Source organism: Pan paniscus, chromosome 16, assembly GCF_029289425.2.
Source record: "Pan paniscus chromosome 16, NHGRI_mPanPan1-v2.0_pri, whole genome shotgun sequence".
NCBI classification, from domain to species: Eukaryota; Metazoa; Chordata; class Mammalia; order Primates; family Hominidae; genus Pan; species Pan paniscus.
This window is the reverse complement of record NC_073265.2, coordinates 51674600-51690188: the sequence shown is the minus strand read 5'-3', so window position 1 is coordinate 51690188 and position 15589 is coordinate 51674600. Positions and strand designations below refer to the sequence as shown.

The following is a 15589-nucleotide window of genomic DNA, read 5'->3' as shown; positions in this document are numbered from 1 at the left end:
AGGGAAGGGGTGTGAAGCTTCCATGCCCTCTCGGGGGGCACACCACCCGCCACGAACCTCCACGTGTTTATCCATCTGGAAGCTTGTCTGAACCGTCCTTCATGTTGTTAATAGAGGCCTCATTAAATAGGCATGACTGATCACATCATTGGCCATTGCTGATCAATTTAACCTCTGGCCCCTCTCCCTTTCCCAGCAGTGGGGACTGGCATCTGAAGTGGGCAATCTTGTGGGGCTAAACCCTCAACCTATGTGATCTGACCCTGTATCTCCAGGTAGATGGTGTAAAAATTGAGTTAAATTAGAGGACATCCAGTTGCTGTCCACTGAAGAATCTGCTGGAGAATTGCTTTGTGTGGGGAACGTCCTCCCGCCCCAACAGACAATGGAGTCAGGAGCGTTGAGTGACTGTGAAAGAGAGTAGGAAATGATATCTTGGTTTCTTCTATCTTTAGTTTACCTCAGTGTTTTCTGTTTACTTGTATTCAGGGGTGGGTTCACATGAAGCTCACACAAGTTAAAAAGCCAGGCATGGTTGCATGTGGCTATACTCCCAGCTACTCAGGAGGCTGAAGTGCAGACATCACGTGAGCCCAGGAGTTCGAGGCTGCAGTGAGCTATGATTGTGCCACTGCACTCCAGCCTGGGTGACAGAGCAAGACGGTGTCTCAAAAATATAAGATAAGTAAATAATACAAATGAGCACAGGGCCTTGGAAGGGATCCCTCCATGTGAGGGGCCCTAAAGCTAATCTTCATGACCAATCCATCTCTGCTTGTACTGGAACCACGTTACACTTACCCACACCTGACCCATCATTAGTTCGATGGATTTTCACTAGGAAATGAGCTTCATCAGGAAACGCTGTCCCAGAGCATGAATGGGAAGTGGGCAGGAGATGGATAAAGCACCTGATGAACCAGCCATGTATTATATACCAATGTGACTATATCCAGAACCTGGCTTTGTTTCCACAGGCCGTTTTCCAGGACAGAAATAGCCTGTTTTATAGACTGCTTCCTTCAGAGCAGTATTTGCTGTCACAGTCATTCGTGCTTTCAGTATTTGCTGAGCACCACACGGGGAGGATACAAAAAATGGTTGAAACTGCCTCAAGGAGCTAAACTTTTGAAGGGATAAGAGATGTACACCGGTATCACATGCTGCTTTCCATGACAGCTCTACTTTAGAAGGGAGGTATCAATCCTAAGTAAAAGTAGGACAGTCAATAATTCCTGCTGCGGGGATCCAGGAGGCCACAGCCAAGGGCAAGACAGGGATAGGGGTAGAAGAGAACAGCAACAGAGGTTGCCATGGAAACATTCACCAAAGCAGAGGAGGACAGTGAGGACAGTCAGCACCGTCCTCCCTGGCGTTTGGCACAAACACCACCCCACCCGTTAGGTTAGGAGTCTATTACAGAAAAAATGCTCTGCCATTTGGTTGTATTTCCCGATCTGCAGCCAGGACCGTGCTCTTGCCAAGTTCACAATGCTGTTCTCCCAATGAATGAAACCTGTACCATATACTTAAGAAAGGAGAGGGGGAAGATATGTAAGAATTAGGGAAAATTTGGTCTCTATCTCAATCTTAAATGCAAGGAGTTTAAAGAGGTAAGTCATACCATAAATCAATGTTTCAACTCAGCATTAATTAAATGCTAACATTAAGTTACATTCTCCCTCTGAGAGGCAGAAAGAATCAAGTTCGTGAGAGGCCCAAACTGAGACTTGAAAGACAGGAAGACCACGAGATCGAGGAGACAGGTTAGCCAAGGTATAAAACGAACCTGGGATAGACAGCAGTGTCCAGCACATGGCAGGTTCTTCATGAACATCTGTAAAATGAGTAAATACAAACGTGCCTAAACCAAGTAAATGAAGAGACCATCCAGGTTATCCTGCCCTGTCTAAAATCCAGTCACTGCCCTGGGAGTCCTGCCTTGCATGGTATCATCGCCCCTGTTTCAGCACAGGGAGTTCCTGTCCCTAGAAAAACCCTGACCCTGGTTAACCCAGAGACAGCTGAAATACAGAAACACCAAACATCTTCTTGCCCCCTAATTAATGGCCTCTGACTGCAAGCCAAATCAACTTTCGAAATTGTAAGCTCACTGGAATGAAGGCCAAAAGTCTCAATGTTCACATAGGACAATGCATACCCAAAGGGAAAAAGTCTAACACTAGCCAGAGGTTTTCACAATCGGAGAGTCACTGACTGGCCATTCACCAGAAATAAACATTTATTCTCACTGTGGGTCTTCCAGAGGCTGGTGGCATGCTGACCCAACCCATAAAAACTGGCGAAGATAGGCGCACAGTGGCTCACACCTGTTAATCCAAGCACTTTGGGAGGCCAAGGCGGGCAGATCACCTGAGGTCAGGAGCTCGAGACCAGCCTGGCCAACATGACTAAACCCTGTCTCTACTAAAATACAAAAATTAGCCGGGCATGGTGGCGGGTACCTGTAGTCCCAGCTACTTGGGAGGCTGAGGCAGGAGAATCGCTTGAACCCAGGAGGCAGAGGGTGCAGTGAGCTGAGATCATGCCACTGCACTCCAGCCTGTGCAACAGAGCAAGACTCCATCTCAAAAAAAAAACAACTGGCTCAGATAGGTCAAATGTTCTGTATCCCAGGATCAATCTATTAACAGGTTTTATCTAGGCTGACAAATAGGTTTTATCACATGTGACAACTCCAATCGATTGGCAGTGGCTGCCTTTCCTAGGGTACATAGTAAAGTGTCATAATCTTCTAGCAATGTCTGCCATGACAGCAAGAGAAAAAGTGATGGCACAGGGGTCAGGCATTTACTATCCTTGATTCTAATTATACTGTATACATATGCATAAACATATAATGCATATATTTACAACCACATATAATTATCTTTTTCCCTAATTAGCTTTTCAACAATAAAGAAAAGCCCTATTACAGATAGCAACATCTAAATCACAACCATATCATTAAATCCTAAGTACAAAAGAAACAGGAAATTAAGAGTAGGAAGTATGACTTTAATCCGAGTCCAGCATGTGCTAGCACAGCTGTTGCTAGAAGGATCCAACTGTTGAGGCCTGCTCAGCCAGAGGACCCTTCCCTCCCTAGGTCCTTGGGATCACCTGAGCATCTGTCCTGGTCCAGGCATATCATACACAGGGGAACTTGGCAGGGTGAAGAGGACTGACTCTGCAGAGTGCCATTTACTGGACAAGGCATTGTTCCAGGGGATTTATGTGGTCTCAATAGCCTTGTGCTCATCCTTATTCTCAGGCTTGAACCTAAACATGAATGTTGGCCCCACCTACCTCCCTACTTCCCTCTTACACTTGCTACGCTGTAAACAACATGGGCTGACTGATTATGCACCAAACTGTATGGGATAAATAAATGCTGCAAGTGGCCAGAGGTAAGGAGATCACCAACTCCTTAATGTTTAAAGGTTGACATGTTTAGAACAAAATATCAGCAGATAAAGGTGCACTTCCATCTACAGAGGGGAATGAGGCTGACTGGAATTTGGATAGGAAAGGACCTTTCAGATAGTCTAAGCTTTACAGACAAGGCTGTCTTCAACTTAACAAGGATATGGCATATTTCCACAGGGAGAAGTGTAATAGCCCCCACTCCCTTTAAACATCCTGCCAAATGTGCAAAAAGCAAGGATGTGCTCTGGCTGCTCCCCAGTGCCCCTGTTTTCCCTTAAATAACCACTACTGGATTAGGCCATGTTGTGGACTTTCTAGAGCAGCAACTGATGGCTCTTTGCCAGACATCCTGGAAGTAAGTTTGACTACCTGACCAAGGCTGGCTTGTAATGGTTCTCTCAATGCTGTTTGGCCCTGAGCTCATCCCACTACATCCTCTCTAACACTTGCCTTCCCCAGTGAGCTCTTGGGGACCAGGGTGCATCTGCTGCCACCAGAGGCGAGAGTGGGAAAGGGGATGGTCCATAGATGTCTGGTGCTCCTCCTACACCCAAAAGTCTGTAAATCAATCCGTTGCATTGCCAGTTGTCACATAAATGATTCATGACTATGTTAATCAATACATTTTTGCAGATGCTATTAACCCTGATCATTTCAAGGGGAAAATATAGCTCAGGATGCAGAGGCCACTGCACCAATTGGCAGGCAGACAGACAGACACACACACACACACCCCCCCATTGTGTTTTTTGAAAGTACAGTTTTACAGAGGAAAAAAGTAAACCTGAGCTAAAACAGAGGCATCAGTATCCTTAGGCAGCTAGGATTAGCAGCTCATGTCAGTAAGAAGAATGGCTCCAGATGACACAAGGTACTATGATTATGACTCTTGCCCAAATGTACCTATACCAGCAAACACCTAGGGGCAGGATGAAATAGCACCTTTCAGCCAGGTGTCGTGTCTCACACCTATAATCTTCACAAGGCAGAGGGAGAAGGACTGCTTGGGGCCAGGAGTTCACAACCAGCCTGGGCAACATTGTGAGATCCTGTGTCTACAAAAAAAAAAAAAAAAGTCAGGTGTGGTGGCTCATACTTATAGTCCCAGCTACTTGGGAGGCTGAGGTGGGACAATCACTCAAGCCTGGGAGTTCAAGGCTGCAGGGAGCTGTTCACACCACTGCACTCAAGCCTGGGTGACAAAGCAAGACCCTTTCTGAAAAAAAAAAAAAGAAAATTTAAAAAATTAAAAAAAAAAAAAGTCCAACAACAACAAAAAAGAAAAGAAATATCACCTTTATAATTAATGTTCTAGATCACAAACAGCACATAGGAGGCAATGTGGCAGTAACTTCCACCTCCATAGTGTGGCAGATATTAATCCATCACCATACTCTTGACCATGGAAGCTGACCTGGCCTCATGATCTCTCTCAGCAGCCACCACCAATCACCAGGAGATAAAACTAAAGATGAAACTTGTATGTGTCCCCCATAACTCCTAATACACTGCTACTGATGAATGTGCTCCTCAGAAAGGATTCCTAGACCTCTAGCAGGCTGTACACCAACATGGGAGACGCCCTCTTAAGAGCCCTTGATGGTATTTTTCCTCAAGTGGCTCATAATCAATGAGAGATGAAACAAAACTGTGCAAATGAAAGAAAGCCAAAGTGATTAAAAAGTCCATTGAACCAATGTGTTGGGAATTCTACTGAAATATTAGAGGATGTATACAAAAGAGAAATCATACAATTGGGCTGGGCACAGTGGCTCACGCCTTTAATCCCAACACTTTGGGAGGCCAAGGCGGGAGGATCACTTGGGGTTGGGAGTCTGAGACCATCCTGGGCAACATAGTTAGTCCCTGTCTCTACAAAACAAAATTAAAAATTAGCCAGGCACGATGATGCATGCATGCTTGTAGTCCCAGCTACTCAGAAGCCAAGGCAGGATGAGCCCTTGAATCCAGAAATTCGAGGCTGCAGTGAGCTATGATTGTGCTACTGCACTCCAGGCTGGGTGACAGAGTGAGACCCTGCCTCTAAAATAAATAAATAAATAAAGAGAAATCAAAGAATCATGGAGCAAATAACCAAGCCATACACGACTCTTCAACAATTCAAACAACCTGATTCCTCCAAGTCCCTTGAGACCTCCTCTCATAGGCCTGCTCCAGCCACACTGGCCTTCACTGGTTTCTCAAACACATTGAGCTCCTGTCCACTGCAAGGCTTTCCCTAGGCAGCTTTCTCAGTAGGGAAAGCTCTCTTCCTCCTCCTCCACTGACATCCTGCCACCTGCTCACGAAAGGCTGGCAAACTCCCACTCAGGCTATAGGGTTGGACACATTCCCTCAAGGAAGTCTTCCCTGATCGCCCTCTGCCTCACCCCAGGTCAGAGTAGAACACCAGGTCCTCCCGCACGGCACTCCCTGCAGTTGCCAAGGACTGTGAGTTTGAATTCCACCTAAGTGGAAGCCTGGCTATGCTTTCCATGAGCTCCTGAGCATAGGACAGATGCGCACCACTGTATCCTTAACACATAGCACAGTGCCTGGAACTCAGAGGGAACGTGGAATCAATGAACTAATAGATCAATGGATGACTGAATAAATGATGAGGCAGACAACTGAATTAGAACTGCAGGTCAAACAGGAGGTTAGCGGGACATCTGTGATGCAGAAAGCAATGGGAAGTATGGAGAAATGTGTTTGTGACGTAAGTTTGAAACAAGTAGGCACAAGAAACATCCTGATAGAGTGGAGAAGGCAGGCAACAGTGGTATCATGGAGCATGATACAAAATCCAAAATTCATAAAGATTAATAAATTTGACTACATAAAACAAATTTTGTGCAGTGAAAAAGCTAGTGACAAAGACAAAATGAGGGAAAGTATTCACAGCACGTGACAGATGCTAATTTCCATAATACATAAACAGCAAGGCCTGGCGTGGTGGCTCACGCCTGTAATCCTAGCATTTTGGGAGGCCAAGGAGGGTGGATCACCTGAGGTCAGGAGTTCAAGACCACCCAGGCCAACATGGCAAAACCCCATCTCCACTAAAAATACAAAAATTAGCCAGGCAAGGTGGTAGGCGCCTGTAATCCCAGCTACTTGGGAGGCTAAGGCAAGAGAGTTGCTCGAACCCGGGAGGCAGAAGTTGCAGTGAGCCGAGATCACGCCATCGCACTCCAGCCTGGGTGACAAGAGCAAAACTCCATTTCAAAAAAATAAATAAAAATAATTTTAAAAATCAAATACAAATCAATAAGAAAAAGACAACACAATAGACAAATAGACAGCAGACACAAAAAGTGAAGAGAAAAAGAAATAAAAATGACTTAAGCATATAAAGACAGTCAACTTCTGCGGAGAAAAATGGTTTTACACTGTTGGTGGTAGTGTAAATTAGTTCAACCATCGCGGAAGATAGTGTGGCAATTCTGCAAAGATCTGGAGGCAGAAATACCATTTGACCCAGCAATCCCATTATTGAGTATATGCCCAAAGGAATATAAATCATTGTACTATAAAGATACATGCATGCGTATGTTCACTGCAGCACTATTCACAATAGCAAAGACACGGAATCAACCCAAATGCCCATCAATGATAGACTGGATAAAGAAAATGTGGAACATATACACCATGGAATACTATGCAGCCATAAAAAAGAACAAGATCTTGGTCCTTTGCAGGGACATGGATGGAGCTGGAAGTCGTTATCCTCAGCAAACTAAGGCAGAAACAGAAAACCAAATGCTGCATGTTCTCACTGATAAGTGGGAGCTGAATGATGGGAACACGTGGACACATAGCGGGAAACAACACACTTTGGGGTCTGGGGGTGGAAAGGAGAGCATCAGGAAGAATAGCTAATGGATGCTGGGCTTAATACCTAGGTGATGGGTTGATCTGTGCAGCAAACCACCATGGCACACATTTACCTATGTAACAAACCTGGATATCCAGCACATGTTCCCCTGAACTTAAAAGTTGAAGGAAAAAGAAAATGCTCAACCTCACATCACACATCATAAGTGATATGAGATTCCATTTTTACCTAGCGGATTGGCAAATATAGGCAGTCTGACAATACACTGTGTTGGCGAGGACTCCTGGGAACAGGCACTCTCATACATTGTTGGTTAAATGATTAAAAATGATCCAACTTCTTTGGAGGACAATTTAGCAATATTAAATTAAAGATGAACATACTTTCTGACTTAATCGTTTTAGGACTTTATCCCACAGCTGTACTCACACTTGCAAGCAAGAGAAAGAGCGCGCGCATGCACAAGAGTGCACACACATCAGCAAAAGACAAAAAAAAAGACCCAAATGTCAATAGGGAGCCAGTTAAAAGACGAAATGGAATATACTATAATGGAATATAAAACTGCTGTTAAAAAAGAATGAGGCTATTCTATACAATCTAATAGGATATAACTCACAATGTTAACTTTTTTTAAGTAAGATGCATAAGTACACACACCTTATATACTATATATTCAGAGGGGAAGGGAGTCAGAACATAAAGACACATATACATAGACCACTTCCAGGATAATATACAAATACCACTAACAGTGGTTGCCTTTAGGAAGAGACCTTAGTTTTTAGTGGATGGATTGGAGCAAACTTACTTTTCACTGCATGCCTCTACTTTTTAAAATTTTTACATGTGAAATTTAACTTTTTGAAAATTAAAATTGTATTAAAAAGAAAGGAGGACAGATGAGCCTAAATTAGGGAGACAATCTTTTTTTTGGGCGGGGGGGGACAGAATCTTGCTCTGTTACCCAGGCTGGAGTGCACTGGCGTGATCTCGGCTCACTGCAACCTCTGCCTCCTGGGTTCAAGTGATTCTCCTGCCTCAGCCTCCTGAGTAGCTGGGATTACAGGTACCTGCCATCACTCCTGGCTAATTTTTGTATTTTTAGTAGAGGCAGGGTTTCACCACGTTGGCCAGGCTGGTCTTGAACTCCTGATCTCAAGTGATCCACAAGAAGGGAAGTGAATCTGGACAGGAGACTTGATTCATTCAAGCTTCAAATAACTGAGGCAGGTATGATAAGATTAGTATCCCTTACACCAGAACAGGGGCCCTTATGTACAAAGGCCATCTGGGGGAAAAAAACCAGTGAGTGACAACCTTGACTCAAAAGCAGAAAACACAACTCAGTCTGTGAGCAGACCCGAAGCAAGCAGGTAACACAATCACAGTCCATAGTCAAGAGGATTAAATAGAGAATTCACATACCTGAGATTGGCTAACATCAAGACTAGAAACGGAGGTGGTATGCCCCAGAGATCTGCCTCGGTAACAGTCAGGTGGTACAGGGATTTGTCCTCTGGTTCTTAGCAGGCCCTATGGAGTTTTAGAACTTTGGAATCAGGCCTCCTGGACCAGGAATCGATTAGTCCAGAGGGATACCACAGCCTTAGAGTTGACTTAATTCAGATACAACAAGAAGTTACAAGGCAAAAACCCTCAGGCTTCTGTGTCAGATTGTCCCCTGGGTCCCTGTGGCCAGCAACAGGTATAGGTGAGAGCCTCTGAATGAAACGCCCAGGCTGGAGCCCTGTCAGGGCTGCAGTCTTCTTCCCAGAAAACACCATGATTTGTATTTCAGGTTGAAATTCACATCACCAAATAAAGACACCCAGTTCCTCTCCCTAGGAGTACACATCTCACACCCTCTGCCCCTCTATTTGGGGACCAATGCCTCTGTCAACATACCTATCTTAAAATAGAAACCAAGTGGCATATGCTGTGGTCTATTTCAGAAACTATGTCAAACACATCTGGATGAGTACTCCCCATGCCTGCCTGGCAAGGGCTTCTCCTTGGCTCGTAGGAAAATAGGGCACAGACACTTCTCTCTCCCCTGCCAGTTATGTGAGGGATTTTCTGGAGTCAGCATGTTTCACAAGAGGCGTAGAAACTCTATAAATATGCATTCTAGGGCATAAACCAAAGGACCTTAAATTAGTCATGGCCAAAATACATGTACTCGAAGGAGCAAAACAACTCCTAGTAAATTGCCAAGAACACAGTAAAAGCTCCATAAAACACCTCCTGCAGTTTCTTCACCTCTAAGAACCCAAACCTCAAAACATTTAAAAATTAAATTAAATCAAATCACATAACACACATTAGCATGCCTCTGGTTCTTTTCAAAGTGCCTTCACATACATCATCTCAATATGGTACCCTGTGTACCATCCAAAATTCATGTTAGAAACAATCCCCAATGCAACAGTGTTGAGAGGTGTTTAGGTCAAGAGAGCTCCAACCTCATGAGTGGATTAATGCCACTATAAAAGCACTTGCAGGAGTGGATTTGCTCTTTTGCCCTTCTACCATGTGAGGACACAGCAAGAAGGCCCTCACCAGAAGCCAGCACCTTGATTTTGGACCTCTCAGCCTCCCGAACTCTGAGACAAATAAATGTCTGTTCTTTGAAAATTGCCCAGTCTCAGGTATTTAGTTTTGCATCATGAAACAGACTAAAATGGTCATTTTGTCTTCAATTAGAGGATTACTTTCCCAGAGTGTTTCTTTTCCAGAGGACCTAATAAAAAATTCGATAAAAAATCTAATAAAGATACAGTAATAAAAAGTAAAAAAATTTAATTAAACATACACACACTGAGACACTGAAGGAATATAGCCCAACTGCTATTACACCAGGACGAGGCCTGCTATGATTCTGAGTCACAAGTGAATTTGTTGTCTGCATTCAGGAGCTAAAAGAGCAACATCTCCTTTCCAAGGAGCATTCCAGAAGTCCCATTGACCCAGAGCAAGAGATGGGCCTGGGACTATGCCCGGGGCCCAAGGCCTGGAGCTCACCCACTCTACATTTGTATCCCTGATATTTTGTTCAGTAGAGATGAAATCCACAAAATATTTACACCAAGCTGCACAGAGGCATAGAATTAAATATACATGGGTTTCTGGTCTTCCATTTTTAGAAATTTCCTTTATTTTATTTATATATTTGAGGAACGACTGATGCCATTTTCCCTTTCTTCTTTCTGAATGTTTTTCCAAATGGAGAAAGCTAAAGAAAGCTGCACAAGTCCATGTTTGCTGAGCTATAAAGATTCTTTCAGCATCCAAACTTAAACTACCAAATTCAAACAAGCCACTTGTCAATGTTTGGTTTCAAAATTCCAGAGTCTCAGGCTACATGTGATCCTTCCAGGCACAAACCCTGAGAAACCAAACAAGCAGTATGGTCACATTTACCGTTACCTGTTCCGGTGACTTCGGGATATGACACATGTTTAAATTGCCTAATTATGTAAGTATCTAATTTTGTGTTTAACATGTCATCAGTGCACAGTCAAATTATATTCCACAAATATGTAGAGAACATTCGGCCTTAATTAGTTGTTTATCCCTACTGCTGTGCTGCTCTCATCTCAGATTCAAAAATGTTATTGAACTAGGTCTTTTTTTAATGTTCACTTTAATGTATATGCACATATGTAAGTATATTTCCCTTCTCCAAAGGGAAAAGCTCTACACAGTTTCACATGCTCCAGCAGGCTTGTGACCAAGGACTGGGGACACTATGGTAGGCAGAGTCCTCTGCTTAAACCCTGGGAGCCCTTCAGAGAGATGTTTACCTGTTAAAAGTCGTTTCCCCTCAAGCCTCACTCAGTGGGCCTGGGGCTCAAAAGTCAGCTCAAGGTCATTATTTCTCAACAAGAATCCAGAGCAAGGTATCAGTCTCTCAGATCCTCCCTTGTGCTTGATCATCCAAATTATTACTATCATCCTGGAAGGAGCTGGGTGTTTTTGTGTACTTTTTTTTTTTTTTGGCTTTTCCTGTTTATCACCTTTCTCGCCTCCTCCAGGAAGCCTTTGAGACTTCCAGACCAAATTGATCTCTCCAATGGCTAAAGTGAGTATCACTCAGTAACTGTCCCAAACAATTTACCCTGAATTACTCACACTTCTACATTACCTTGTGATTGTTCCCTCTAACCATCTTACTGTTCAATCTTACATACCGGGCCATGATTTATACTTTACTCATGATCGACATGGGGTTTGAGCACAATGCAGGGTACCAGTAAATGCTCAATAAATATTTATTGGTTCGTTTGACTAAGTCTCAAACAGAGATGAGATCTGTCCACTATACATCTGAACTCCTGCAGAATTAAAGTATTAAAGTCACCATCCCCAAAAATGTGGTGCAAATCATTAACTCAAACAAGTGCTACCTCCTCCTAACAAAAATTGCTATCTCGCAAATAATCCAGATTAAGGGTAATTGAGAGGACAAACATCTAGCGAACAAAACAGAAGCTAAAGTTCTAATTGAGGCCAAGATTCCTCTAACTGGGAAGAGTTTGGACAGAAAATAACAGTTGTAATTGTTTTTGATAGTTTCCATGTCTTCAATTTAACCATGATTGGCCCAATAAGACAGATACACTATTTCCAAAGTCATACAAATTTGCTTTCCACTTAAGACACAAAACAGTTGTTTAACTTTCTAGACACTGGTATGTTCTCCAAAGTCAATTGAACTGTAATGGAATTTTCCGCCTTTGAAACACCAATAAATGCTAGCTTACAACAGAAGTCCAATAAGTGTTCAGAATATGTAAACATAGCCACAAAGACCTAATTTTTTCCTTTTTAAAATCTGTACACTTATATATACATTCCAGAGGACTCAAAGGAGAACTAGAATAAACTAGTTTAGGAATATCACTAAATTGGAATCATCATAAAATCAAAACCTTTTTTCTTATCAGTTGGGGCCAGGTCTCTCAGGAAGTCTCTGCATTTATATCAGTTATGTAAAAACCTTAACCAGTGATCTTGGATAAGTCACGTACAGGCTGAAAGGACACGACAGTTCTCAGGAAAACATATTATCTCAATTACATTATTATGGGCCTGAATAATCTTTGCCAAGGAAACTACACACAGATGCAAACACTTCAGCATTAAGTTATGTTTGCTTCTAGAAAGTTTCTGGTATTTCTGATAGTGGTGTGCCTGATGTTTTAGGAATTCACGATAAAAATGACCAAACCACCCCAGGAACCTTGACCAGGGGCCACAGCATCTTCCAGTTCCCACCCAAAATTAACCCAAACCTGTTGGCATGTCTAAAGAAAACTTCCAGACTACTTCCTCTCTCTAGCTTCTCCAAAACACACCGGCAATTAAATACATCGGCCAGAGTGAAGTTCCCTGCTAAACTACAAACCCAGCATGCCAAAAAATTAGAGGGGGTAACTAAACCCTGGCCAAGACAGGTCTCAAGTCGGGTGGGGAGACGTCTCACCAGCTAGAAACCACAATGCAGAGTTGGCTAGACACGATCTTAACACATGTGCTTTTCATAAACGATAAGTCTTTCGATTTTCGAAGCACCTAAAGGGAAAGGTTCAGGGGCTTTCACCAACCGATGAATCAGTTCATCCTCCTGGCTTCCCAGAACAGCAAACTCAGATATCCCAGGCAGAACCATCCAAACACACAGGCCTCTCTTCAGTTTGCTACCAGGCATCTTCTCCTCCTCCTTCCTGAAACAGTACCATCACAAGATCACTGCACCCCTCAGAGTGATTGCTTAGGGCTCACCACTACCCCCCGCCCCCCCAACCCCGGTTCCCGCCCAGAGCCACAAGCTCTGGCCTGGTGACCTGTCAAAATTGGCATGCTGCTCCAGGGCCGGTCTCCAGACGGAAGTCAGGCTGATGATATCTGTCTTCCCCAGAGAAGCTTTCAATAGGGCCCCAGGTCCCACTCCAGAAGCTCTGAGTCAGTGAGTCTGGGTGAGATTCTGAAATCTGGATATTCAAAGCCGTCCCAGGTGATTCTTGAAGATCAGTCAGGATCAAGAATTAATGCATACTAAATTCATATTATTAATAACCACACATTATAACATTACCTACTGGAAACTACAGTGGCACTCTCAGAATTCACACTTTAACACACGACGTATGACACCTGGCACATGCGTCAGTATACTTTTCCCAGAGGTACCCGCCAGGTTTCACATGCCATCTCTTTAGAGAAATAAGCACAGGTAACTCTCATAAAAAGAGCTTTTCCTCTTCTCAAAAGCATTTACCACATTCAGTTGTGGGAAAGAATCTAAAGAGATTCACCTGAGAATATGGAAAGCAAAACTTAATCAACCCACTCCAGACACATCGGGCAAGAAGTGAAATTGGCTTTAATAGGCCGGGCGATCAAGGCACGTGGCTTCACGTGCTTTCTTCTTTGAACCAAGTTTACAATCCTGCTCCTACTGTTATTCTTAAAATAAATTCTAGAGGGACAAACATTACGTCTACACTAAATGCAAACCACAGGAACCAAGTAAAGAAGGAAATGTCTGTGCATCCACAAAGACAAACAAAATAAGCTTCTAGTTGGAAACCTTTACTGTGTGCATTAACTGGACTCAAGTTGCAGGTCAGCTGTCACCGGTGTTAAGGCCACCATGGCAAAACACGACTCCATCCCTCTTCCCATTACTCTTCCACCTAATTTCTCAAATTCCCTGTAAGAAATGCAAACCTACCTGGGAAAGGTGACATTTATGAACTATTAAACCTTATTTGTCTTCCAATAAATAAATCAATCTCCTTTCTTGGGACTGTGAAACCCAAGACCAGCAGAATTGTGGAGGGGGGGTGGTGGCACAATGATGAATGTTCAAGAACAGAAGGCTGAGGGTCTTGATGTCTTCTCCCACTTACAGACCCTAAAGATCCTACCTTCCAAGAAGAGTGAGGAAGATACGTGTCATATACCTCACGTAAGTCCCTCTACAAAGAAGTATTGATGACTTCCACGTATCTGACACTGCCTAGCCCTAGGAACAAGCCTCACAGTTTTCAGGTAAGAAGCTGGGTAATTACTACAGAGTTTGGAGGACAACAGCCAAGATGAAACAAATAGGGAGTCGAGGCTTCCCAAGGAAGAGACCCCCAAAGCTGAAATCCAATTTACATATTTGTTGTCTGCATGGCATGGCCAGGGAGCAGAAACTGCCAACTGCCCCAGAGAGACATGGCAGGGTCACCAGGGACTCAGATCCCAAGGGCATCGTCTGGAGGGCAAAGGAGGGTCACAGTCTGGAAGGGATGCTGCTGCGGAAGGGGAGGGGTGGGAGTGCCAGGCTGGTCTCATCCACCCCCCGGCCCAGCAAGGGTAAACATGGCTAAATCCTGCCCAGCTCTCACCCCAACTCCATACCCCCTCGCCCCCTCCTCCCGTTGCCTTCCTCTTCCTGCCACCTTCAAGTCCCACTTGGGGGGCTCACTCCAAGTCACTCAGGAAGTGGAGGACACCTCAGAATAGGGACTACACTAAGGACAAGGTATTAGAAGCTTAGGCCAAGGAGAATAAAAGTAAGTAACCCCAAGTAGACAGAACTTTCTGTGCCCAGCCATAGATCTGTGCTGGACCCACAAACTACTCCCACAGTTCCCAGGAGACACACACTATCCCAGCCCTCCTCTTCAGACCCATAAATCCTGTTTGTGGATGAAAATAGAAAATAAGATCCAGAGGGATATCATGCAGAGAAAGACCTCAAAATCAACATGCACACCCTCCCTGCCCATCACTGATGCTGGCCACTGAAGTACCCAGGCCAATAACTTCGGGGGTGCTCCTGATACCTCCAGTCACTCAAAACACTCTGCTGGCCCTGCTTCCCGAAGAATCTCTGAGCCAGCCCCTTCTGTCACCTTTACCAGAGCAAAGCTTCTCTACCTTTTGCTTAAGCTATAAATGGAGAGGGGCCGTCTGGGTGGCTTGTTACTAATAAAAATGCAGATTTAGTAGCATGAGGTGAGGCAAAAGAATCTGCCATTTTAACGAGCACAGAAAGTGATTCTGACACAGCTGCTCCCAGACCACACTTGGCCCAGGAGACTTGGGAATCTCAGCCCCTGGAGAGCAGCCACTGTGGTCAACTCTGTCCCCAGCACTGGCCACAAGGCAGGGCCTCCCAAAAAAATGTTTGCCAAGGGAATGAAAAAAATACCATGAAGCTTTGGACCAACTAGAAACCACAGTGGAAAGACAAAACTGAATGAACAGCTCGCTCCCACCACACCCGGGGCCCCCAGTGATCTGACTAGCAGTTAGTTTAGG

General features: G+C 44.1%; 1 protein-coding gene and 1 pseudogene across 25 annotated transcripts in view; one reads left to right on the top strand and one right to left on the bottom strand.

The window, feature by feature from the left end:
* The window catches only part of TLN2 (talin 2), a 453861-nt gene that overhangs the window by 402209 nt on the left and 36063 nt on the right, over nucleotides 1–15589 (bottom strand). The window lies entirely within an intron of this gene.
* Nucleotides 14130–15589, top strand: part of LOC134729050 (uncharacterized) — a 37663-nt pseudogene continuing 36203 nt past the window's right edge.